Source organism: Mustela putorius, unplaced genomic scaffold (genome assembly GCF_011764305.1).
Source record: "Mustela putorius furo isolate JIRA1106 unplaced genomic scaffold, ASM1176430v1.1 tig00003850_pilon_pilon_pilon, whole genome shotgun sequence".
NCBI lineage: Eukaryota > Metazoa > Chordata > Mammalia > Carnivora > Mustelidae > Mustela > Mustela putorius.
This window is the reverse complement of record NW_025422002.1, coordinates 397,117-423,624: the sequence shown is the minus strand read 5'-3', so window position 1 is coordinate 423,624 and position 26,508 is coordinate 397,117. Positions and strand designations below refer to the sequence as shown.

Here is a 26,508-nt window from a genome sequence, read left to right as displayed (position 1 = left end):
GAAGTTATTATTCTTAGTTATAATACCCTAAAAAAAGGATTTGCCATCTAAATGGCTGCTGAAACGTAACTGCAGAATTGCTTATAATGCTACAATCAGTTGAGGCCAAATTCAATAAAAACTCCATCCGGCATTCACACTGAGAAGACCCACATGTGCCTTTAATTTTTTTTTTTTAATTTCCTGGGCTTCCGGCCCAGAAATTGGATGGGAATTTTATTTAAACCTGCTCTTGTGTATCAACTTTTGGTAAATATCAGGTTTTCAGTTGACTCACATTATGCTTTACATTTTGAGCAGAGGGAGGAAATAAAATGATGCATATCTCTCTAAATACATATATTTATACACCTCTTACCTGTTCTGCCTATGAAACTGTGGCTCACACTAAATGTTCATCATGACTCCTACAAATTTAAGACGCCCCTCCCCCTGCTTCTGCTGCAACCATAGATTAGAAAGTCCATTAAATCCCTCTTCAGTACTAATCAGTTTTCACCAGCACAGGCAATATAATCTGAGTTTGGAAATGACTAATTATTTGGAGAGGGTGGTGAGGGGTTCAGGTTTAGATTTTTCTCGAACGTAGGAAGCTTCTTTCTTGTCTTTCCCCCTGTCATTTTGCTGCCTGGGGCCACCTCTCCCTCCCTGATGAAAATGCGCTTTCCTTTCCCACTAGACAGGCTATATATGTATGTATTAGAAGGAAAATGCATTATGAGACATCAACTTGAAAATATTAAGAGAAGAAGCACTCCTTTTGATGGATGTGGGCATGGCAGTAATTGCACCTGCTAGGTGCCAGGCATGAGCATAATTTGCATGTAAAATTTTCTCAGTTCCTTCCAGAATACACCAGTTCTACTCAATAAAACATTTTGTCACACTCAGGGGGTTTGCCAACATGTTCCCAGATTGCAAGCAAAAAGATTATTTACAGTAACCAATAACAACTGAAAAGACCATAAACAACCTTTCCATACCTGTTCTATTTTTTTTTCCTTCTTTTCCTAAGTAGAGAGACTTTAAGGAGTCCAAATTTACTGCCATTTAATTCTGATGGGAAAAGCACATTATTTTATTTATAGTAGCATGTTCTATCTATCCTTGCCTCCCCCCTTTTCAAACATAAAAAGCCAGCTTTTGTTGGTGGTGGTAATTCAGCTATTATTCTTACAGGGAAGAAATGTTTCCTGATAAAGTGAGAGATGGGATAAAAGTGACCAACATCAGAGGAAGTTACCCAGTGCATCCCAGGTCCCCGCTGTGTACTCATGGGGAGAGACAGCATCACTGTTCAAGTAGTTCTGGGGTAAACCCTGCTTTGCTCAAGCCTTTGACACAGTTTCTGCCTACCAGTGAGAAGGACAGGTGCCCTGCTTGCTGGGTTTATTGTAGGGAACACTTCCCTACACCTTCAGGTCCTAGGCTCTGCCTCTCATCTTTTAAACTTCCTTACTGAGAGTTTTCTCAACCATTCAAATTCTTTTCTGAATTGCAGTGGCCTTAGGAAGGATACTTATTTTGGGGGGAAATGAGCAGGAATGAGAAAGAGCAGCCGAAACAGCTGTTCCCCTTAAAACCTCCTCTCAGCTCCCCATTCCCCAGGGTGTTGCCCTTGATGAATTTTGTTCCTGACAGAAGGAATCACAGGGAGAGAAGAGGAGACGGAGCCGTGAATTTATTAAGCCCAATTAAACAAACATGACAGATTTTGTTTCTACCATAAAGGGAAAGTAAACTTGTGGTAACTTTTTAAAACAATGTCAAAGAATTATAAGATTTGGCCCCAATTACAGTCTTACTCACAAGGAGTATTGTTAACAGAATCCTAGGACATCCTTCTAGAAACTGTGAATGCATAAATATGCATACATAGACATGCATACAAGCACAAAAACTGCAAATACCTTTCATGAACCAACTTTTCTCCTAACAATATACTTCCTGAAGGTCATTCCATGCCACTGGTAATAAATGTACCTTCCTCTCTAAAAGTGCTGCATTATATTGCAATGCATTCCACTATATTTTAATTAAACTCTCTTAATGATGGACAGTTAGGTTGTTTTCAATTGTTTTTCAATTACGTGTAAAGCTCACTGAACAACCTTTGGCCAGTACTGGAAGTAAGTCCCGCTTAGCTATTCAAAACGACTTAGGACTTCAACAGGCTTTCACTCAAAGTCCAGGTTCTCCAACCAACCATTGCCTGCACGGACACAGTCAAATAAAATAAGACGCACCTCACAGGGTCCTTGTCAGAATACAATTGTGATTATTCTTATAACTGACTCATTGAGGCCTTAGGCAAATTAATTTCCTCATCATTAAGTCAGGGAATAATAATAGATTCAGGGTTGCTCTGGGGACGCCATGAACTAATTCCCTTAAATTGCGCAGTCCACTACCTGGTACATAGCAAACCTTTAATAATTATCCGCTTTAATATTAAATTGGCAATCTCTGCACACTTGTGGGAGCGCAGCTGCAGGAGGCTTTCCTAGAAGTGGAATTCCTACCTTTAACCCCGTGCTCCCCGGGCCCCAGCTGTGCGCACACGAGGCCACCAAGCGGTGACACGCTGACCGCCGCCCCATCCCGCGCCGCCGCCCAGGGCCCTGCGGAGGCCGGACACACGTGGGCGCACGCAGCAGAGCGCAGGGCTGCGCCGGCTCCCGGCCGGCGCGGAGACGCGGGGGGGCGCCGCCGGCGCGAGGCGCGGGACCCGGTTGGCTGCTCCGCCGCGCTCCCCGCCCCTCCCTCCCGCCCCCACTCCCCTCCCTTCAGTGCCCGCGCTGGAGCCGGAGCCTGGGCGGCGGAGGCGCAGGCAGCGCTCGTTCGGCGCCGGCGGCAGCCACAGCAGCCTGGCGCGCGGCGGTACTGGTAGCGGCGGCGGCGGCGGGCGGGCGCCGGGGACTCGGCTAGGAACGGCGCGGACCGGAGCGCGGCGGCGGCCCCCCAGGCGCCGGAGAACCGCGGCCGGCGGGCGGGCGAGCGGGCAGGCAGAGCGGGCGTCTTGTGAGCTGCAGGAACCAGGTAAGTCAGGGATGCCCGGCTCCTTACGCGGGCTCGGGGCACTGCGACGAGGGGCAAACTTTACGCACTGGCTTCAAGGCTCCGTGCCCTAAAGTTTGTTTGCGGGGATGTGCGCCCGACGGGTCTAGAATAAAAAATGTGTCTCGCAGCAGATTTGCTCTGGGGAGATATTTTTTCCTTCTTCGGCGAGGATTGGTTTTCAGACTCGAAGACTTTGCATCCCCATCTCCAGCGTGGGGAAATGCGAGGTGGGTCCCTCCGGCCAACCCTTCGCGCAGCGGATTTAGCTAGTGAAGTTGGAAAAAAAGAAAGTTGTGAACCGCAGCAGTGCTGAAGATGAATCCTAGCTTCATGGTGCAGGAGACGGGGGACGGGGGTGATTGGGATAGCCTTTTGCCAGAAACTCCTCCCTGGTCCCCTGCTCTGAGAAAACCAGGGCAGAGGATTCTTCGATTAGGGATCAAGTTTTCCCAGCTGCATTCTCTTCTCTTTCCACTTTCAAATCTGCAGCCTTGGACAGGATCTGCTGCGTTTATTTGTCAGGTTTTTTTCTGGAATGGGCTGGAGTCCAGGTTTCTTGAGCTCGGACCTAGTCTTGGCTGCTTTTCCCTTTTCTAAGGAGCCCTGCGAAGCTAGCCAAGCAGGTAACAGAATATTAGGGACGGAAAACCAGGAAGTGCCAACAGGATACCCCAAAGTCACAGCACCATTAGAAAATTTTTTGGCTGATTGAAATGAACGAACAGCTTTTGGGCTGTGCTAGTGCAGAGCCCCGCGCGACTCGCCAATCCGTGTGTCCTCTGTATTGCATCTGCTTAATGATTTACAACAAGGAGATGTGCCCAGAGGAATGATTTAATAACGAACGGTACCCGCTATGGTAAAGAGAGTCAATCTCTGGTTTAAGCCAAGGGGAGGAGGACCGTCAGCTCTGGAAAAGGGGTGGTCAGTTTGTTCACCTCAAACCATGATGTGGGGAAACAGAGCTAGATAGAGCAACACGGAGAGGGGAGATGTGTAGTGTTCAGGAGCCAGGTCAGAAACCCCAGCTCATATGGTGAGTAGGTAAATCCAGAAATAATTTAAAAATGATTAAGCAAGAATATTTGTTTTTTAAAGTAGGAGGACAAGCTGTGGCTTCTGTTTACCCCCACAGAGATGAATATCACACTAGCTGAAAAAGAATCCTGATCTGTAAATAGATTAAAAACAGAAATTAATCAGAACAATGAGTCAGAGCCCTTCAGTGATTGAAAGGAGTAATTGCCTTTGAAAGAGCTATTATGTCTCAATACCAAAGTCAAATGTGTTACTTTTGCTTTGCTAGTTGTGTTTACTAACAGTATCATGACTTTGGCTGCAGTAACCTGGCATCTCAGGTTGTGCTTTTAACCCTTTGTGGGGTGTGGTATGAGGGAGGAAATTGTCTGTAGGTTACTATTCATACCCATTTGAGCAGCATTTACAAAAATGCCTAATATGTGCCAGGTTGCAGTGGGACAGGTTCTTGTAAGTGTGGTTCACAGAAGACATCTGACAGGGTGCAGCCTTGCTAATGGAAATATATGTGCTTGCAAATTATAAAAATAGTGGGTTCAGGGATTAATGGTCTTTGAATTCTTACTTGCTTGAAGTCAGTTGAGAGTCAACATGTAGTTTGAGAGCCCTCAAAAGGGACAGTGTCCATCAAGGAAATAGAGCAGATTGCTGCACATGTTTATTTTAGGTAACCGGTGAAGCTGAATGCATATGTGTGGCCCTCCTGTGTGAAGGTGGGATAACCGACCCAGAGTGGCTAATTGATTTGCAGGGTAATCGATTCAGGCAGTGGCTGCTTCAGACAATAACATTCAGCCCCGTGTTCTACGCACTGTCTGGACATCAGTAATGTTAGCCTGAAGACATGAAGCCATTAAGTCCATTCTCCAGAACTCTAACTTTTAAGTATCCTTCACAACCCAACCAGATAGCCCAACTGTTTACTAAAATGGCAGCAAAACATTTAATAGGACCAAAGTGCTGAGCAATTTCAGCTGGAGCAAAGATTAGCTACAGACAGCAAGCAGTAGCCTTTCCATTGTTGATGTATGTTCAGTTTTATCACTGTCATATTTCATATATGCCTAGTTATTACAAACTAATAGGCTCTTCGCTCTGCTAGCAAAATATGTGTCTTTCTCTTTTATAAGTTCCTAACTCCTCACACGTTCAGTACACATTTTCTAGCTTTGTTTTTACTGTGTAATTTAAATGTGCAACTTGAAGTTCTCATTAACTCTTGATGTTTTGTGCTGGAATGTTATATAGATGTAATTGCCCCTTTAAAACTGCGAGATCTATAGATCACTAGGCTGTGCATGGTGCTGGTTCAGTGTTCTGTGTTTTCCAATCCGTTAATAAAGTATTTTAGAAAAATAATGTTAACTTTATACACTGGGAGATCTTCCGATGGCAAGAGGGTTAATGGAGGCTGTGCATGTTTTCTTGCTAGCTCTGATTCAGTCACCATCACCGATTCATTTTTAAGCCTTTTTTATTTTAGGGAGTTTGCCTTTTAGAAAATGAGCATTTCAGAGGTGAACCGGTGGTTTTAAAATGTATTTATTAGTCACTTAATGCTAGTAGACCATTTCCTTTCTTATGCTTGATATTACTGCCTTAGATACTCTTCTTTTTGCAAAGATGCTTGGCAATGATTGAGTGTTGGGCTGGCCACAGAAGAGTTGAAGATAGAACATTTCTTTGAAATTAAGGGATAACAGATATCAGTCTCAGATCTAATTTGTGTAAAAATCTCGGGAACAAATCAACTAAGTGTTTTTTTCCGATTTATACTGCTTCCCCTCCCCCCAATATCTACTAAATATAGTGGGACATTGGTTTTGAGAATTTGCTGCAGGGGAAATTCGCTCTGTAGTTGAAACTTTGTATGCCAAGTTTCAATTCATAGTACATTTTTATTTCTCTCCTTTTATGTACATGTTATAAACAAGAAATAAGGTTTTGTAATAGAAGTGCTGGCAGAACTTTATAGCAGCTCAAACAGCTCTGCTACTTGGAATGTAAATATTTGTAGAATCTTTACTGTGCAAGAAGCTGCCTTGCAAAAAGTGGGGGAAAATGACTATTTTATTAAGTAGGACAAGATAATTCAGAAAGTATGCAGATTGCTTATTGCAGACATATTGTCATTCTGAGTAATAGATTATAGATGTTACAACAATTCCATAGCTCTCTTTTAGGTGCCTTTATAACTCAGATTGTAAATTTTCTGTGTTCTGAAACAGGAGAACAAATTTTTCCCATTTGTTTTTCTAAGTTGCTTGACTTTGATTGCCTCTCAGATGTTAAGGGATGAAATCTGTAATTCAAAAACCACTTTGATTGTATTGCTGATACTGTGCCTGTTCCTATATTGTCTATGGGACAAAGAATTCTTGGGACCATTTCAGTACTTCACATACTCTGATTCTAGGGAACTAGTACAGCTCAGATCTTGTGTGTCCTTTGGATTCTCATATTTCTCAAATTTGCCCACTTCTCTCCATCTCCACATACATCGTCTCTGTTCCAAGTTCCTGTCTTCTCCCCAAGGATAACTACACTGGTTTCTCTACCTCCTTCCTTGCTTCCTCCCCCAAGTTGCTCTCTGCACTGCAGGCAGAGCAGCTCTTTTTCTTAAATGTAAGTTAAATTAATATACGTCTCCTCAAAGCACTTAAATGATTTTCTGTTGCATTAACAATTAAATATCATCTACAAAGCCATGTAGGATTTAAACATTACCTGTCCCTCCAGCATCATCTCATGCCATGCTTTTGGAAACAGGAACTTCATGGGATTTATTCATTGTCTGCAGTTTTGTTGACCTCTTTCTACCTTAGGGTCTATTTTGTCCCTTTGCCTGGTAGCCGGTTCTAGCCTTTACGCCCCCCCCCCATTACACACACACACACACACACACACACAGAGGTACAGTTTTTTTTGACTACTGCTATTCCCTTCTGTCACAATTTCAATATCATTTACTACAAGAGGGCTCTCTAATTTCCTTCCTTTTAATTAGGGTCCCTCTGCTAGTTACTTTTTGTTCCTATCCCCCAAAGCGCTTATATTAATTTGGAACTATTCGTTATCTGCTTTCTTGTTTACTATTCTGTAAGCATCTCACAATCAGTTACCACATCTGTTTTACTCGCTATTGCAAAGCAGCTCCCTCAGAGTATCTGGCTCACAGTGGAGTTTCTTTGGAAGGTGCCGAGTTTCACAACATGTTGGCTGGAGCACCCCCATGACCAAAGATCCAGTTAGTTATGCTCATATTTCAGCAGAGGTCTGCAGCTGACTTTGTCACAGAATGTTCTTTTTTTTAAAAGATTTCTTATTTATTTATTTGACAGAGACCACAAGTAGGCAGAGAGGCAGGCAGAGACAGAGAGAGGGGGAAGCAGACCACTGCTGAGCAGAGATCCCGATGCGGGGCTCGATCCCGGGACCCCGAGACCATGATGTCACGACCCAAGCCGAAGGCAGAGGCCCTAACCCACTGAGCCACCCAGGCGCCCCTCACAGAGTGTCCTGTCACCTTGCCCATGATCTCTTCGATCTCACGGGTATCTTCTACTTCAAACCCATTGTGTCAAAATGGGATTCACCGTTTTTCCTCCCAGCTGGTTTCAGATGAGATGACCTCTTCTTTGATTTATTCTCATTGTGGTCCTCAAGGCATATAGCACCCGTGGTCTTTGGTACCATTCTCTTCTTTTGTCCCTGAATCCGATCAACTGATTAAAAATACAAGGACATTCATTCGAGTGATTATGCACCAGCCTAGGTTTCAAGCATTTTACACCCTTTATACTTCTTACCTAAATGCAGCAGATTAAGAAACCACCTTCGGCCCCACTGCCTTTCTTACTCCAGACTTTCTGACACATGCTGCTGAGCCAGAAACCTTGTGTCATTGGACACCCATTGCCTAGAGAAAAAACATGCCACTGATGCGGCCTGTGTGAGACTTCTTCCCTTTATTTCTTGCCCATACTTGAAGTTCTAATTTATAGGAGCTTTTAAAAACTTTCTTGAATACTCACGATGACCCTTTTGGCTTCAAGGTTCCTACACCCATGGCTTCCACTCCAAACCCCTCATTCATATCTCAACTCCTATCCACCCTCAATTCCCTGTTATTTGTGCCAGGAAAGCTCTTTAATTCTAATCCTACCATTTGTCTGGGTGATATCCACAGATCAGTCCCCTAGGAAGCCTTTAGTGTCCTCCAGACTAGGTTTGAGCCCCATGCTTTCTGCTCTCAACGGTATTTTAAAATTTTTTCTTTAGAGGGAGAATGGATAGGAATTTAATTGATATTGTACAGCTGTTTAATATCTGTCTTTCCTGATAGTCTGTGGGTGGAATGGCACGGCCATTAGGGTCTTGGTATTTGTGGAACGAAAGGAGGGCGATCTGATCCGTCTCACTCACCTGCAGTTCTGTGGTAGTTGCATTAGAGTTTCTTTTTATTGGACTTAAAATTTTTGAGTGTATAATGTGAAGATTTTATTGTATTTTGCACAGTCTCTGGGTGACAAGTCATTAATTTGCCAATGGTGGGTATCTTGATATGGTCTGAATTTAGAAGATTTTGTGACAAACATATGTCTTAAAAGACGTATAAGCTTATACCTAAGCTTATAGTCAGTACGACGGCTGGTCTTTGATGTACGTGGCTTATTTTAGTGCAATGGGGATAATTTGGAATTCACAAAATCCATTATTTATTAGAGTAAAACATTATGAAAGAAACAACTAAATGCTTCACAAATCGAAAGCACATCTTCCTAAACTATAAATAGCTACATAGTTATAAACGAGGGGAAGGGCTGCCTTATGTGCATTAAACGGTCTCACCAATTGTCCTTCAATAGAAAGCCCTTTTATACCTCAGACAACATTTCATTTCCTTTTCTCCGCTTCCCAATTTATGAACTTTCTAGAAACATTGACTGTTATGCTTGAAATAACAGAAATTCCTTGGTCCTTATAGGACTTTCTGAGTTCTTTGTGGGGGAAAAGACCTGGTAACTTATATTCTTAAACATTTTATTTTAGTTATTTATTTTTTTAAAGATTTTTTTTTTTTTTTAAAGATTTTATTTATTTGAGAGAGAGAGAGGGAGCAGAGCTGGAAAGAGAACGGGAGAGGGAGTAGCAGGCTCCCTGCTGGATCTATGGGGGGCTTGATGTGGGGACAGATCCCAAGACCTGGGGATCCTGACCTGAACTGAAGGCAGACCCTTAACTGACTGAGCCACCCAGGTACCCTATTTTTTTTTTTAAGATTATTTATTTATTTATTTATTTGAGAGAGGGAGTGTGCACACACATGAATAAGAGGAAGGGAAGAGGAAGAGGAAGAGGGAGAAGCAGACTCCTGGCTAAGCGGGGAGTCCAACAGTGCCGGGCTCCATCCCAGGACCCCAAGATCATGACCCGAGCTGAAAGCAGATGCTTAACCTACTGAGCTTCCCAGTTGCCCCTACCCTTTTTATTTTAAAGTAATTACACTCAAAGAAAGTTGTAAACATGGCACAAAGAAGGTGTGTATATCCTTCACCCAGCTTCCTCTTATGGTGATACTGCGTATTTGCTGTAGTGTGATATCAGAGCCAGGAAATTGACATTGGTGCATCACTGTTAACAAGACTACAGACCTTATTTCTAATTGCCACTATATTTTTAAGCCTGAGTACATGAGTGTGTGTATAGCTGTACGCAATTTCAGCTCATCTATAGAATCATGTATCTAGGATTTTAATTTAGAGAACCAATATCCTGATAGCTGCACTCTCCATGTTAAGCATACACTGATGTAATTATTTTGCAATAGTCCTCCAGGTTTCAAATACTCTACTTCCATAGACCTTTTCCCATGCAAATGTTTGTCTTGTTGCTCTTAAATATCATGAACTCATTCACCTTGGAGTTGCCTATATGTAAAAGTTGCTATGGAAACAGAAGTCTTGGCATTTCATAAAGCACGATGTGACATTTGGGTGGTTCTCTGTGGTCATCGGTTTGGGAATCTGTGTTGACTTTCCATATTAGTTTTTAAAAAGTTCTGCAGGTAAGTGTGTTTGTTTGTCAGTGTAATCAGACTTGGACAGCACTTTAATGCCACCAGGGCCACGATCTTACTGAATAGTTCCTTCTACTTCCTAACACTAACAGACTCATGGTCCATTTTTGTTCTTTCATAGAAATAGTCACTCTTTAAAATAACACTGCAGGAGATGGTAATGACCCTTTCTAGGCAATTAAAATCAACCAGAACAATATAGCTAGTGATCTAATCTGATGGCTGCTACTCACTTCGGCTGGCCTCTTCTGTGAATATAAAGCAGGGGAAAAGTTGCTGATTTCCAGTCCTTACCAATTCCAGTGAATATTCTGAAGGCTCTGGAATACAGATAAGGCCCGTCTGTACCAAATTCGGGTGTGTGCGACAGCAGACAGCATCGCTCTTACCCCTTTCCATTCCCTTTGCCAAAAAAAAAAAAAGTTTACATTTCTATATGTTAGGCAGTTTGTCGTATTTCTCGATTATTTTTAGTGAAGCTTTGCTGGGAGTTCTTCTGTTTTGCTAAGAAAAAAACAACGAAGAGCTATGTGCAGCATCAGCAGTATAATTTTGAAATTTGAAGCTTGTAGGTCAAAATTTTTTCTTCCTCACTTTCTCCTGCCATTGAAAAACATTTTTCTCATGTGCAATGGAAAGATACACTTGTTTACCTTTAGCACTACTTTATTGGATTATTTCACCACTATTAAACAAACATTACCCCTGTGGAATTGATTCTGTGGCACTATGTGGTAATATTCATTTTTAAAAAGAACAGGTCTCAATACATGGGTTTTGTTTTATTTGACACAAACCACAAATTCTGTGAAGATGCTTGTAAGTGGAGGGCTTATTTCCATGTAATGGGAAATTGTAGAATCTAGACATTTCTCTTTTTAATCTAATAGTGCCATAATTGTCTGCTGCTGTAAATGGTTTTGCATTATGACTTGCCTGGAAATATCTATTGTTCTTTTTCTAGAAATTACAGGATATTCCTCCTGAATCTTCATGTTTTTCTTCCATTTGGTTTTTAATATCCTGATTACGCCCTTGTTTTTCGTCCCACCACATTTTGACCAGACACACAAAGACACCTGTACCACCCAAGACAGAGACTGGAGGAAGGAATAGAATTAATACCAAATCATAAAATTCATAAGGTAAGAAATGTTTCCCAAGCCTTCAAGCAGAAGAGCAGAAGAGAATAAAATCCAACGAAGGGGAGGCATTTTGGATTGTGCATTGGGTGAAAATGCCACGTGACTTAAAGTTCGTTCAATCCTTCCTCTTCCTCCTCGTCCTCCCTTTCCCTTCTCTTCCTTTTCTTAAGTTTTCTGACTTGTTTTCAGGTCATATTCTGGATTTGACTCTTCTGTACTGACCCCTAGTGGGTAAATGTTTTCAATTGTCTCTAATTGAAAAGATCACATAGATTTGTGTGCAGGGTGTTTTGTTGTGTTGTGTTTTGTTTTGTTTTAACAGGAGCAGAGAAGGTGACTATAAAATTGATCAAATTTGATTTTCGGAGACAAATACCCTTAGAAAAAGATAGAGCACACATCAGCCCTGTGGGAGACTGTTTGCAAAGCCACAGTACCTTTCCTGGCACTTTGCATGATGACTTCCTGTCCTCTTTAAGCAAGGAATCTCTTTTCCGCCCCATTGTATCTGGGCTGACCTTTTGAATTTAAGCAATAAAAAGTAACTATTGTGGTGTTACTGTGAATTTTGAGCCTAAGCCTTAAGGCCGTGGAACTTATGTTTTTATTTTCTTCCTGCCCTGAAACGTCCATGTAAACAAGTTCAGGCCCGCCTTTTAGAGATTGAGAGGCCACGTAAAGAAAAGTCAGAACCTACAACCCGTATGAGCTAATGGCCAGAACTGGTAGTCTGTCATGGAAGGCCAGCAGTCCCAGTAAAGCCATTGGATGACTAAATGACATGAGTGACGTCAGGCAAAACTAGCAAACAAACCGCCAAGCTGAACTCTGGTCAAATTTAGAATCATCAGCAAATAATTTGTGTTTAAATAATTAAGTTTTAGGGTGGTTTATGCAGCAGCAACACATGCATGTTTTATAATTAAAAAAAAAACAAAACAGACATAATTGGGACACCTGAGTGGCACATTTGGTTAAGGGTCTGACTCTTTATTTCAGCTCAGGTGATGACTTCAGGATAGTGGGATCTCAAGCCCCACATCAGGCTCTGTGCTCAGTGTGGGCTCAGCTTGAGAGTCTCTGTCTTTCTATTCCTCTGCCCTTCCCACTCATGCTGTCTCTTTCTCTTTAAAATAAATAAATAAATCTTTAAAAAAAAACCCAATTTAAAAATGTAAGCAAATGTTTTAAAAACGTAAAGTCTTAACAATAAGGGAAATCAGAGTTCTAAGGTGACACACCAATTGGGCAGGGGATCCCAACCCCTGCCCCAGAGCCCTTCCAGATTTTCCCTCCTGCCCTGCCTGTGAGAGGCGCCAGAGTGGCCCAGACAGGGAAGTAAAAGTGTATAAACTAGCCCCTTTGTGCTCCGGGCTCACACAACAAGATCCAGTACAGGTTCTGTAACATCAACTCTTTTTGTTGTTTTATAAATGTATCAGTTTTACTTTGGTAAGAAGCCATTGACATCTGAAAATTTGTCCCTATTTGTCTGAAGACAGATACTACTCACCTGTGTTCCCCGAAAGCTGTGGGTCCGAGGTGCGCCACCCTGTGTCTTTTCCGTGCTCTTGGTTGACTGGGTGCCTGCTCCGACCATGTGGCTTTTCATTCTGGGCTCTAGTGTGAAGGTCCCGCTATTGTAGTATATGCACTGTGGAGCTCCGTACAGGTCTACCAATTTAGGGTTTTACTTACCTACCCCTGTCCCTTGGTATATCAGCTGCTGATGGCTCACAGGTTCATCCCTCACTGGAGAGCTGCCCTTTGCAGAGGGAACCCTCCCAGACAAGACCATGCCTCTTGGCTGGTGCCAGTGCCAATGATGGGCTGATGCCTGAGCACAAAAACCTGGTCCCTTTGCCTTCATTTAGGACAACTCTGAAGGCCATACCTGCCCCAGAAAGCCCCAGGACCAACTGAGGTCCCCGTTGCAATACTTTTAAGTTTTCAGGCACCTCCTCGTGCTGGTTTGTGTTTGTTTTTCCTTTTTCTTTATCTTTTCTTTTTTAAAGGTGTTATTTATTTATTTGACAGAGAGATCACAAGCAGGCACAGAGTCAGGCAGAGAGAGAGGAGGAAGCAGGCTCCCCGCTGAGCAGAGAGCCTGATGTGGGGCTCCATCCCAGGACCCTGGGATCATGACCTGAGCCGAAGGCAGAGGCCTTAACCCACTGAACCACCCCGGTGCCCCTGTTTTTCCTTTTTCCAAGAGAGAGAGGTAGAGGGAGAGAGAGAGACAGAGAGAGAATCTCAAGCAGGTTTGCATGCTCAGTGCAGAGCCTGACATGGGGCTCAGTCTCAAAACCCTGAGACCATGACCTGAACCAAAATCAAGAGTCAGATGCTCTGCTGACTGAACCACCCAGGTGCCCCATATCTACGCCTTTTTATACTTCCCTATGGCATTTTCTTTCGAGAGCATTCTTCAGTAAACCTTTCTTAGATTTTGTTTCTAGGAAACACAGGTTAAGAAAGGCCCTTATCTGGGACACATTTTCACAGCCCAGGGCAGAAACTTAAGAGGCCTACTTGAACTATAAAGTAGTATTTATACCTTTGACTAGGACTGGTCGTGTATCAGTTTGTTTTCACATTTCATTGGCCAGAAGTCACAGCAGGGCCAATAAAGAAGAGAGAGGAAATGTGGGTGTTTACAAATAGTAATACAATCTATCCTAATCTACCTCTCTGGGTCTCCTACACATAAAATACATGTTTAGTCACATGTATGTGTTTTATACTCCACCTGTCCACAGGAATTATACCCCTAAATCTTATCTAATTATGAAATAAGGCTGAAAGCCCATGATTTTATTATAGTCTCTGCATCTTACAGCAGAAGTACAAAAAATTGACCCAAACTATTACGGACACATTAGAGCCTCTGCTAGGTCCTATCATATGTTGATGTGCTGAGGGCTTGCTTGTATTTTTATGGGTCATTTGGGAGTTGGCAGCTGTTGGCTGGGCCCAGCTGGGTGTCTTTGCTCAACGTTCAGGTCTGACTGGCTGAGATGTTCGCACATCTAATTTGACTTATAAGTTGAAGGATAAATTTCTTGGTAGAAATGATTCTCATGCCAGTTACATAGGTACAAGGACAAACGGAACCATAAAAGATCTTGGCTACCATTAGAATACTGTCACTTAATGCTATATTGTGTTGGCTGTAATGAGAACATGGCCAAACTTAAAGCCAAGGGTCGGGAGCTATCCTCTACCCCTTAATGGCAGGAATTGCAAAGTCACATGGCCAAGGGCATAGGTACAGGAAGGGTGAAGAATTTGGGCCAATAATGCAATCTACCATACCACCAAACCTCATATCCAGTAAGCATTATAAATGCCCTCTAGATTGTAGTTGCATTTCAAATTAAACACAGGAAATGTAAAGTGTCACTTTATTGCCTATGAATGAATTATAACTCTCTAATTGCTGCCTAAGTGAAGGAGTCCTGTGTGAAGCTCAGTCATACACAGAGTTGGAAAATATAATGAAAGCTCTCCGAGAACGTTCAGTCCAACTGGAAGAACTCCTTATGTATTTGGAAATATCAGGAAGTTTTGCCTAGTGGTAATGTGTATTCTTTTGCTTCTTAATCCAGACAAGTTGTCTGCCACGTAATAGTTTGTGATATTGAGCACATTAATTGGTTCTCCTAACCCTCAATTTCTTCATCTGTAAAGTTGGAATATTGGTCCTGTATGGACTTGTTGTAATAAATACGTAAACTAAGCTCAGGCCCTTAAAAAAAAAAAAAAAAACCCAAAATAGTTTTTCTACCTGTTGTGCCTAGTGGTTTTACTGTTGGTGTCCGTATTATTCACTATATATATTTTATATATATTTATAGAATAATAGAAGTGTAGTATATGCCAAAGGACAACAGCGGGGAAGGATGAAAGGAGACTGGTTGAACTGTCAAGAAGAATGAATAGAGAAGGCTTCATATGCATCTAGGCTGAGCTGACTCGTCAAGGTATGAAGGGCCAGAAGTCTGAGCCCAGTCTGTATGCCTGGTAACAGGTGGACTGGCAGGATTTTGGACCAGTGAGTCATTTCCATGCTTGTCACTGACAGTGTGGTTCAGGGGATACTTAGTGAGCGGTAAGTTGTGATAGGGAAGACTCTGATTTGGGCAGAATGTTGGATATGATTAAGGCATAGAGACAGATCTGATGCCATGCCGTGTTGTGAATCTCAAGGAATAGGAGACCGGGAAGAAGATGGGTTTAGGTAAAAATCTCTGTAAAGAGCTTTTATGTTTTGCCCCCAAATTCTTAAAAAGCATAGCATGTTAGAATACACTTTGCCAATGAGGCTAAGAAGATTCATGGAATGCCTCAGGTCAAATACAGGTTAATGACCTAACTAGAAATGGAATCCATATTTCCCATGTCTGCAAGTAGTGCATTTTTCACTCTGGAACAGTCTTTATAAGAAAAATTTATATAACTGGAAATGGGAACTATTGCCTTATCCTTCATAATGACTGTGAGTGAACTCTTTTACTCGAGTCAGACCCCAGGTGGACTCACTTTTCTCTCTCTATGTGGGATCTCATCTCTAGGACTGAAATTGAGTTCACTTCTCAGGACCTCTTTCAGCTCCCCCGTCAGCTTAACCCTTTCTCTTCCCCTATTTCCAATGCTGGCCCTCCTTGGCTCTGGAGGTCGTAGAGTCTTTGGTTGGCTCGTTTTCCTTCTCCCTCATATGCATCATTCATTTTCCTCTCTCTTTTGCTCGTTACTACGAAGAAAGGAGCACAGATACTACCAGAAACTGTCTACCGTAGGTGTTTTCCTTACCATCGTCCTACTCTAATACCTGGAATCCTCCTAATGATTTTCTTTACTTTTCCTAAAATCATACGGATTTTTTTTTTTTTTTAGATTTTTATTTATTTATTTGACAGAGAGAAATCACAAGTAGATGGAGAGGCAGGCAGAGAGCCTGATGCGGGGCTCGATCCCAGGATCCTGAGATCATGACCCGAGCTGAAGGCAGCGGCTTAACCCACTGAGCCACCCAGGCGCCCCCATAGGGATCTTTTTTAAAGTTCAACGTAATATTTCTCTTTTGTCTCTATTTAACTCTAGTTAGCTTTACCCAGAGATCTAAACCTATTTATCTGATTATCTGCTTTATTGCTGTTCACAAACTATTGAGAATCATTCACACTTCCCTGGGGAGGGGCGATTCCTTCGCTTGCTATCGATGATGACAGTTATGATCGGGTGACTTGCTTTGGGCCAATGAAATGTGAACGTTTCACATGTAGGCACTTGCTGCAGAGGCATTGGGAGCCAGTATGTGGCTCCTTCTGTTCTTCTCTGCCTCTGAGGCCATGGAATTCTGTGTTAAGATGGAGTTTCCTGGAGCCTGGGACCTGCGTCACTACCATGAGCAGAACTGTCTGTTGATGTGCATTAAACTTCAGACTTTCATTGTCACCGGCCATGGGGATGTGCATGTTGTTGGTTATGGAAGCAGAACCTGATCTGTGCTGATCAATGATAGCACCTCTACTTGGATCTCTCAAAGCCTTGCAGCCGCATGCAGAGCTGACCTTATGAATATCCAAGAGTACCAAGAGTTCACTGGTACCCGTGTTCTCCACCTTCTCCCACCACTGACAACAACATCAGCATCAAAGCAATTGCTCAAAGCATAAATTGGGATTTCTTTTTGACCTCTTCTTTTTGAAGCCCGTATGGAAGAGTATGCAAGTCCTGTCTTTCCTGCATCTGAAATATGCATTGAAACTGCTCAATTCTCTCCACCTTCAGTTCCAGTCACTTCATCTAGACCCCCAGCGGCATTGTTCTTAATTACGACCAAAGCATCCAGTCTGGTTTCCTGTCTCTGCTATCCATTCTTGATCATTTTGATCCTGTTTCCATACTGCAGCCAGTGTGTAAAATGAAATGTAGTATGAAACCCTCTTTCAGACCTTAAAGAATTTCAGTTGGTGTTAGGGTAAAGTCCACCTTATTTGACAGGGCACTTAGAGCCTTCATGATTTTACCCCGACTGCCCTTCTGGCCTGATCGTAGGGCGCTCTTACATGGGTTCTCTGATTCCAGCAGTGATGGACGAGTCTTTGCATGTGGTGTGACCACTTGCTGAGTACATGTCCCCCAAACCCCCATTGCTTCCACCCCACCACGCACACACAACATTCATATAGTCGCACTCACCCAATAGCCATTGGCTTATCTTGCAAGTTGTCCGTTAAGTGTCACTTCCTGAACAGATGACAATTTTTACTGTACTTTTCTATACCTGTCATCATCCTTACTGACTGTCTGTTTTCCAGATTGAGTCGTTTGAGGGCAGCAAACTTGTCTTTCTTGGCTTTCCCTGTACCCCAGTGCCTGGCAGAGAGTAAGCTGTCAAAAATATTGAACCAATTAGATAAAGGCCACAAGTAGCCTGCAAACCACTCATGATCTTTCCGTGTTTGAATTCTCGTAACTTTTTGTGTAGTTTAGATTTTTCAGCACCATTTAATGTGGATTAATTATGTGCTAAATGCCTTGCTAACCACTCCATTTAATGCTTACGACAAATGAGCAATGCAGCCACTTTTCTTAGGATGTGTATCGTATTGCCTCAATATCATTATTTCTAGATTTTTAAAAATCTCCACACCTAGGTTTTAACTCTTTGTATGATAGCAGTTATTATACTGTATTATAATTGTCTCTGGTATGCTATATACCCCTCTAAGTTGTACCGTTTCTCTGAGCGCTAGTCACCTGTGCCTGGCACATCACCTGCATCTTTGTAAGCGTTCCATACAAATTTAATGAATAAATAATCATACTTAAGCTCCCATTAAACAGCTGGTATTACTATTATTAATTTTATGTCTGTGCCTTACACTTAGTAAATGCCTCAGGAAGTATTTGTTCATTGATTCTTCTATAGAATTAATATGAGTTGCTTACTATATTAAAGAAGTCGTGTAACTATGGGAATCATTGCATTGAATTCAATTACAAATGTATTTATTGGTTATTTATTGCTGGGTGATACCGCCCCAACATTTAATGGTATAAAACAGTCATTGTTTATAGTTGTGTGTGAGTGGGTTGGGAATTCAAGTAGGGCACGTCAGGGACAACACCACTTTGATCCATGTGGTATCGGGGTGGGTGGCTTGTCTGGGCCTGGAGGATGCAAGGTGCTTTCGCTCATAAGTCTGCCGCCTCACTGGGGTTACTGGAAATACTAGGACCTGGATGGATTGCCCTCTCTTGCATGTGGTCATCATTTCAGTAGTCTGGGCCTGCTAGCTCTTCTTTCTCTTCTATTTCCAAACAGTAGAAATGGAAGCTGTATGGTCTCGTAAGGTCTAAGGCAGGTAAGACAGGGAGAGCATCACCTCTGCTGCTTTCTGTTAGGCAAAGCATGTCACAGGGCCACTCCAGGAATGAGGAAGGGGAAGCAGGTTTTACTTATTGATGGGGAGAAGCATCATGGTGGACAGCCTTGGCTGCCATCTTCCCAGACGTATCCCACTCCAGGGAAGATACCATTGTAGGTTCTAAATGTTCTTCTGGAAGTTTCTAAGGTACCCTTAATTGGTATGGGAAGAAGAAAGTCCAGTTTTTAATATTTTATTATTTTTAGTATTGCTGGAGTTATCTAATTTTTGTGGTTATGAACAATAAACAGAAACTGATCTGTATGAGTGAATTAGGATGAAAAGTGTCACCTGTGGGAAATGGCTTTTAATGTTATAAGCTTGTTTTAAGTATGTAGCGGTGATATTTGGCTGGTTTTAAAATTTGCACATGCAAAGTGCAAATCCCTGAAAAAGAAACTCTGCAGTCCATGGTAGTGCCAGATAGCAAGAAGTTTTCTTCCTCTATGAGTGCTGCTCTAACTTTATCTGTTTTTAAAAATAAATGTGCTGATCAATGTCATGAATAATTAAGTGAAAGGAGTTGTGGGATTTGGGGCTGTTTTCTCTTTAGTGATTGTAAATTCCATTTCACGAAGCCACAGCTCAGTAGCTGGGAGGAACAAAGTCTGGGTTACTCCTTATTCATTAAAAAATATAATAATCTGCTTGATGCAATATCATTCTAGAAAGGTGTTTGCTGAGGAAGGATTTTTGCTTAGAGTATAGAGAATTTTCACATGCAGCATTAAATCATGTGGAGGGGTTTATATATCTAATGAAATCATTATTGCAAGGATAATGATAAGCTCTTCTGAAATGGTTGTAAAGGGGGGTTTTCTGGTTCAGGACCAAAACTAGGATAAGTCTGATTTAGTGAATCTTGTGTAGAATCTTGTGTATAGTCAGTGTACCTCATCAGATTCCTTATATCAGACCTCTGAACTGTCTGAGTGAATGGAGCCCTTCCTCCTCCCATTACTTTGCTGTCCTAGAGTTCTGGGTAAATGAATGGATGGAATGTTTTAGATTGCCTGACTTCTCTTAGTGTGTTTAGGAGAATTGGGGGTGGGGACCTGAATCCAAGGGGATACTTGGTTATAATTCCCCCCAAAGGAAAAGGATTAACCCCAGGTCATTTGTCGTTCTTATCAATATGCTGGCACATATGGACGCCATGTTGAAGACATTGAAACTTAGCTTTTTGCGCAGCAATATTCTCCAATGGCAGAATTATGTCACTTCCAACTGGAAGGACCCTAGGTACCCAAGTCAGGTACACTCTTATTTTATACTGACTGACTTGCTCAGGGAATGGGATCCTTTGATTTCAATGTTAGTAGTACATTGTGTTTTTGTTTATTTTGCCTTTGTATACATTACTTGATGCTTTTATCAGATAGGAAATACTGTTTGGAATATGTACCTGTGGGACAGTGTGTGTAATATAAGTGCAAGGACTGATGGAATTGTCCACCAGCAAACTGTCCCATCAGGTGCTTACAGCCTATTGAGAATCCGCCTATACTCCTCATCTTCATCTTTCACTGAGCTTGTACCTCGGAGAATAAAACATTCCCTTTGGAGTTGAATTTCTTCCCTCCTTCATTCTCTAGGTCTTTTATCCCGTCTATGTCCACTATTCAGTGTCCTCTCTCCTACACCTCTAGAGAGTGAGTTGTCAGGCACTCTGTTCCATGTTGCACCATTGTGGCTTGGTGTTGGGAGAGTGAAGAAATTCATATTTGACAATTCTTTTCTTTATAAGTTTTAAGGGAGTGGCATATCTCTGTCATGGTGTGCTTCCTCTTAGTAGATGCTAAAATAATAATAGAAATAATAGAATAATAATAATAGAAACTAATATTGACCCTATTTTTAGAACAGTTCCAGCAGGGAACGGGGCAAAGGTGAGGTTCTTAGATAGCTTCCACCTGCTCACTAATGTATATATGTAATGTGCGTGCATGTGTGTGTGTGTGTGTGTGTGTGTTTGTAGAGAGAGAGTGCGAGAACACACAGTGCGTCTTGGAAAGTTAAACTGACTGAGCTTCATTTTCCTCATCTGTAAAGTCATTTGTCAGAATTAAAAATAACACAATTGCTGACACAGAGACACTCAATTTTTGGTAGTTGTAATTATTCTTCTCAAATAGAAATACTGGTGTTTTCTTAGCATCAGTGAAAACATTTTCCCTTCCTGTGAACACTTAGACTCTATAACATCATTAGGAATTCTAGACTAGTAGGTTTTTGGACATCTTAAAGTCACATGTGATAATGTTCCTTCAATCTTCCATGTCTATCCCTTGTTCTTTGATGTTCACTAGCAAATCACCTTTGCACCATAAGTTGTTATGAAAGAGAAGAGAAAATGGGATTTCTACTCTTTCAACCACTTACATGTGTTGAAATTTTAGAGAGATGATTTAGTAAGATCTGAGGTAAAACCATCAAAAAGCCCATGTATTATGTTTATCAGCACCCAGAAAGCCATTAATTAGCCACAGTGCATTTTAGACTTCTTGTCATGAATTGTTCTAAAGTGAAAACAATTTTGCCAAACTATAAAACTCTCAGTTAATTTGCTAGTCAGAATTTGTGACATCTTCTAAAGAAAAGCCAGAAGCCAATACCCCAAACTCAACACCTAATAATATATGTTAAAATGTTGAGCCAATTTCCTGATTTGTTTACATTTTAGTAAGCTAAAATGATTTTAAAGCTCTATTTGTACCTAAAGCTTACTAACCACTCAATTGTGCTAGTTTTATGAAGTAATTAAAGGTACCAATTGTTGCTTTAGTAAACCACACACATTTTTTGCAACCTTCAAAAAGAGAGATTTTCTAGAGAGAATTTATGATCAATGAGACGTAAAAATCTAGAGTTTTGCTTTAAGCTCCTTAAAGAACAAGTTTATTAAGAATACTAGAGATCAGTCTTCAGTCGGATGTGACCACCAGTCATTTGTTATGAAGGAAAGTCCTAGTAACAACCCACTCTTTACCCTCATTTTCCTTCAGGAAAGCAAGACCCAGAAGCCTCATAGCCAAGGCACATAGGATGGCCACATCCTGAAGCACTTTAAAGTAAGGATCACTAGATACAGTCAATAGATAAATAGATAGGTAGATAGATAGGTAGATAGGTAGAGATAAAAGATATACATTTCATTTTGTTTTCCTTTTTGCCCAGTAATATTTGGAGTGGATGTGTTTTTCCCTGATTCTCAAGTCTGGAGTAAAATCCCTGTCTTTGTCCATCAGACTATCTTTTGGTAGTCTATGGAAATCAGGAATCGGTGACCTGAGGTTTTTTTCCAGTTGCTCTTCCTTACCCCCAGTGAGCTTCTGGAAACGGGTGGCCTGTACCTGCCCATCTGGTTTTGATTGCCTTCTGCGTTCACCGCCTAGAAGTGCCATTCCTGAGATCACAAGCGCTTTCTTTTTGGCAAGGCCAGTGGTGGTGTCTCTGATCTTATTGTTTTAGGTTCCAGTGCAGTTTGCTGCTGCTTCTTGCCCTCAGTTTACCCCTTTTGACTTTCCTACCACTGAACTTTTGGGTCTCCAACTGCTGCTGTGCCTAATTTTTTTTTTTTTTTTAAGATTTTTAAAATTTATTTGACAGAGACATAGCAAGAGAGGGAATAGAAGTAGGAGGAGTTTGGAAGAGGGAAAAGCAGGCTTCCTGCTGAGTGGGGAGCCCGATGTGGGGCTCGATCCCAGGACCCTGGGACCATGACCTGAGCCAAAGGCAGACACTTAAGGACTGAGCCACCCAAGGTTCCTCTGTCTGACTCATTTTTATCCTTCTTCCCTTGCTTGATTCTAGAGGTTTTCTAGCTTCAGCTCTTCACTGACTCTTCTTCCCTCCCTCCCTAACTCCCCACCCTCTTTCTTTCATTAGAGTCCATCCTCTCTGTAACTCTTTACTCCTGTGCCCTGATTATGTATTATCAGTGCTGGGTCCCCGATAGCCAGTCACTGTATACCATTTCCATCCAAATGTCTTGCTGTTGATTTAAACCTGAATATGTCAGACCTTGAAATCCTTTTTCTGTGGCTTTTCCTCTGAGACTTCCCTGTTTCTGTCTCAGGACCATCTGTCTTCCCTGTCAGGGAAACCAAAGCCCATCAAAACCACTGATTCTCTCCTCAACCTCCCAAACCCCATCACTGGTCATGCTGGAGTCGTCTTTGCATTGTCCTTCAGATGCATGCCTCCCGCCATTCCCCCAGCCTTTCCACCAGGACCACAGCTGCCACCTCCCTGTTTTCTCCCCTCCCCCATCACCCTGCATGATAACATGTTAATTATCTTCGGAACACCGCCATCTCCACACCACACGATCACTGCCCATCTGTAATACCTTCTTGCTACTTGCAGAAAAATGTAAAAACAAAACAAAAGAAACTCTTAACCTGGTGTTCAAGGTTTCCTACATTGTGACAACAGTATGATTCTTTTAGTTGTTCCCATCAGAATCAATGGTTCTCATAGACTTGTGCATTACTAATATTGTGCAGCATCCTCTTTGTATACTGGCATGAAATTCATAGGTAGTACAGCAGAATTACACGATTTCAGAAGAGCCAACATAAGGCCCCATGTGTAATAAAAGGAGAAATATTGTAGGTCATGGCATAACCTCGTGTTTTCATCTATAAACAAATGCTTGGTTGTGATCACCTTAGAAGGGAAGATGAGATTACCTGCATTCATATGTATACTTCTAATAATTAGCCTTCTACTGAAGAGAAATAAGACAATAGTCAACTAAACGTAGAGTCATTTTATTTTTCATTTCACATTTGAAAAAGATAGCTAAGTATGTATATGTGAGTATTTTCATAGGATCCATATGAATGTGGTAAATACAAGGCAGACTAATTACCAGTGAGTCAAGCTGTTGACCAGATTCCCATTGGGGGCAATGCCACTCGTAGTGTGATTTCCTGACACGGTGAACAACTTTGGGTGACATCTGAACATTATAAATTCAGTGTTTTAATTTGCATAGGAGTTGCATTCTTTCATATTAAGACTTTGCAAATAATTTTTATAGACTTGTGTAATGATAAATAGGTTTTTCTCTCACCTTCCCATTTGAAAGCCATGTGAGGATTGTATTACGGGACATCTAACCTCCATGGCCTCTGCCCTCTAAAGACCCTTGTTTTCCCCAGTGAGCCAATTCAGATGCCCCCAGATGTTTTCCAAAGTGTCCACATAGTAGTGTGTGCTCTTGTCCTTCTAGGGAAAGTCTGCACTCATCTGTCTGCTTCTCAGAATCAAATCTATGCCTACAGGTTACACTGTGATCCTTCTTCTGCTTTAAAGCATCTTGTGATAATCTAGCATCTGTATTATAGTTGTATATGTTTATTTTCTTCATACGAAAGCATAGTGTTGGTTGCAAATGTCAGATTCCCAACTCAAACTTGCTCAAACCTTGATCCTCAGCTCCCTCAAAGTGCATTGGTGCCTTTCATTGAAACATCCAGGACAGATGTCATTAGGTAGAGTAAGATCCAAGAGTGTAACAATGGTTGTGGCTAGCTCTGACCGCTTTTCCTCTTTCCTTTTCTTTTGGCTCATGTATCTGTCAGGCAGATGAAGTTTTCAAACTCACTATGGCTTAATACAATTAAAGCTTATTTCTTGCTCATGCTACCTATCCAGCATAAGTAGTAGGTGGAATCTGCTTATTGGAGTTACTCAGGGGCCCAGACTGACAGAAGCACAATTCTGACAAGTGCCTCTCTCCTGCAATGATATGGAAAAGGGAACCTGACAAATTGGGCAGTTGCCTTCAAGCTTCCCAGAGGAGATACAAGTCCCTTCTGTTCCTGTCTCAGCGACCAAAAGCAGTCAAGTGGCCATGCCCATATTCAGTGGAGGCTGGAGTCTCCTTTGTGCCTGGGTGGAAAGGAAAACCACCGTATTTATGAGCAGATAGGTGCTGATGTTGAACTCACCTGGATTTCCTCTGTGTCATTCTTACCCTTCTGCACTGCCTCCAGTCTCCAGCCACAGCTTTATCTTTTAATGCTTTTTAGCTCCTGCTTGACAAAAGGAATCCTTTTCCTACCAACAGATATCAAGTTCTGAAATTGATTCCTTCTGGCCAGGTATGGGCCATGTGCCTATCCTTGGATCTTTGAAAGAACAAGGAAAAGTGGGATAGGACCCACCTGAATTATATTGGGGGAGACTGACTGGGAAGCACAGCTCATCAGAGTAAAATCAAGGCAGAACAGAAGCTATGGAAAGGCAAGACAACACTGCAGATATTCCTAAACTCCCTAATTAGATTAAACATTAGTTCAGAGAAAAAGGCTTTTTTTTTTTTTTTTTTGGTACGTCCTGGATAGTATAGTGTCTTGCTTGAGTTGTTACTTCATTCATTCATTCATCTATAATATTTTACTATTAGTTAACCCATATATTTTATTATGCTGTGTTCTTTCTATGTGCCTTACATATATGAATTAATGGCATCCCACAAACACACCATGAAGTAGGTACTATTATTAATCCTTTTTTTTTTAAAGATTTTATTTATTTATTTGACAGAGATTACAAGTAGGCAGAAAGGCAGGCAGAGAGAGGATTATTTATTTGATAGAGATTACAAGTAGGCAGAGATTACAAGAAAGGCAGGCAGAGAGAGGAGGAAGCAGGCTCCCCTCTGAGCAGAGAGTCTGATGTGGGGCTTGATCCGAGGACCCTGAGATAGTGAACTGAGCTGAAGGCAGGGGCTTTAAACCACTGAGCCACCCAGGTGCCCCAATTAATCCTCTTGATCAGCTGGGGAAGATGAGTTTGAAAAGGGGAAGTAATCCAACCAGTTTCTCAGGGCTACCCAGTTCTCTGCTAGGTATCTGAAACCCGCAGTCTGATTCTGTGATCCATCACTATATTTATCAAACAGTCACTTGATGGATTTTCTTAATACCTTTTGCCTCAAACTGTACATTATATCCTTCATTGTTAATGCAGGTTAAAAGACAGAGTAGAGGTATTAATTCCACAAGATCCAGGGGAGTGTTTCTGGCAGTCAATGCAGATAAGGGAGTTAATGGAGTATGTATATATGTATATATTTTAGCATTTTCCCTTCTGTCTCTCACTTTATTAATGAGTTTTACGTGTTTTCTTGATGAAATGTCCATTACCTGTTTGATTGGAAACCTCCTCTGTCGTTACAGAGGAACAAATATTTTGATAAGTGGTTTTCTCAGATCTGGAATCTCTGCAGAGAAATCATTGCCCGAGGCTACACACCCTGCTTTGTTTGCTGTCTTGTCCTGTGCCAGCCAAAATAAGGATATTTTGCTTTTCTTTGTAGTTTGAAGACATCTAGCAGCTTGTCACAACTTCCAAAATCTTTGAGGAAATGAAGTCTGAATGCCAAGACAGTAATTTTACCATTATCACAGTGGGTTGGTATTCTACTTGATACATTGTAATTTTAACAAGGAAGTTACAAGAAAAGAATTTCATACTGTGCCTCTGCAGAAAGGTGAAATAAAATAGAAGGCAATTCCCATTTGTTCTTCTGTAGCTCATTTTGACAGCTAAGAAACTCTTAAATGGCATGAATAGATCCCTATTTAATCTGCATTTATCTGACATTAAAGTTGCATTTTTGGTTGTGTTTATTTGAAATAGTAAAATTATTAGATTTCATTAAGACAATAAGTTAGTAGTTCAAGATGGTAGAAATAATGATTTTGCAAAGTTAAGTATGTTTTAATTTTATAGT

The 26,508-nt window shown here is 41.6% G+C and overlaps 1 protein-coding gene across 1 annotated transcript in view; it reads left to right on the top strand.

Moving 5' to 3' along the window:
* The first annotated feature begins 2,809 nt into the window (after nucleotides 1-2,809).
* CNTN3 (contactin 3) overlaps nucleotides 2,810-26,508 on the top strand; it is a 331,855-nt gene continuing 308,156 nt past the window's right edge. The window contains exon 1 of the mRNA XM_045063248.1: nucleotides 2,810-3,039. The gene's annotated coding sequence lies outside the window, so the exon portion shown is untranslated. The remainder of the gene's footprint in view (nucleotides 3,040-26,508) is intronic.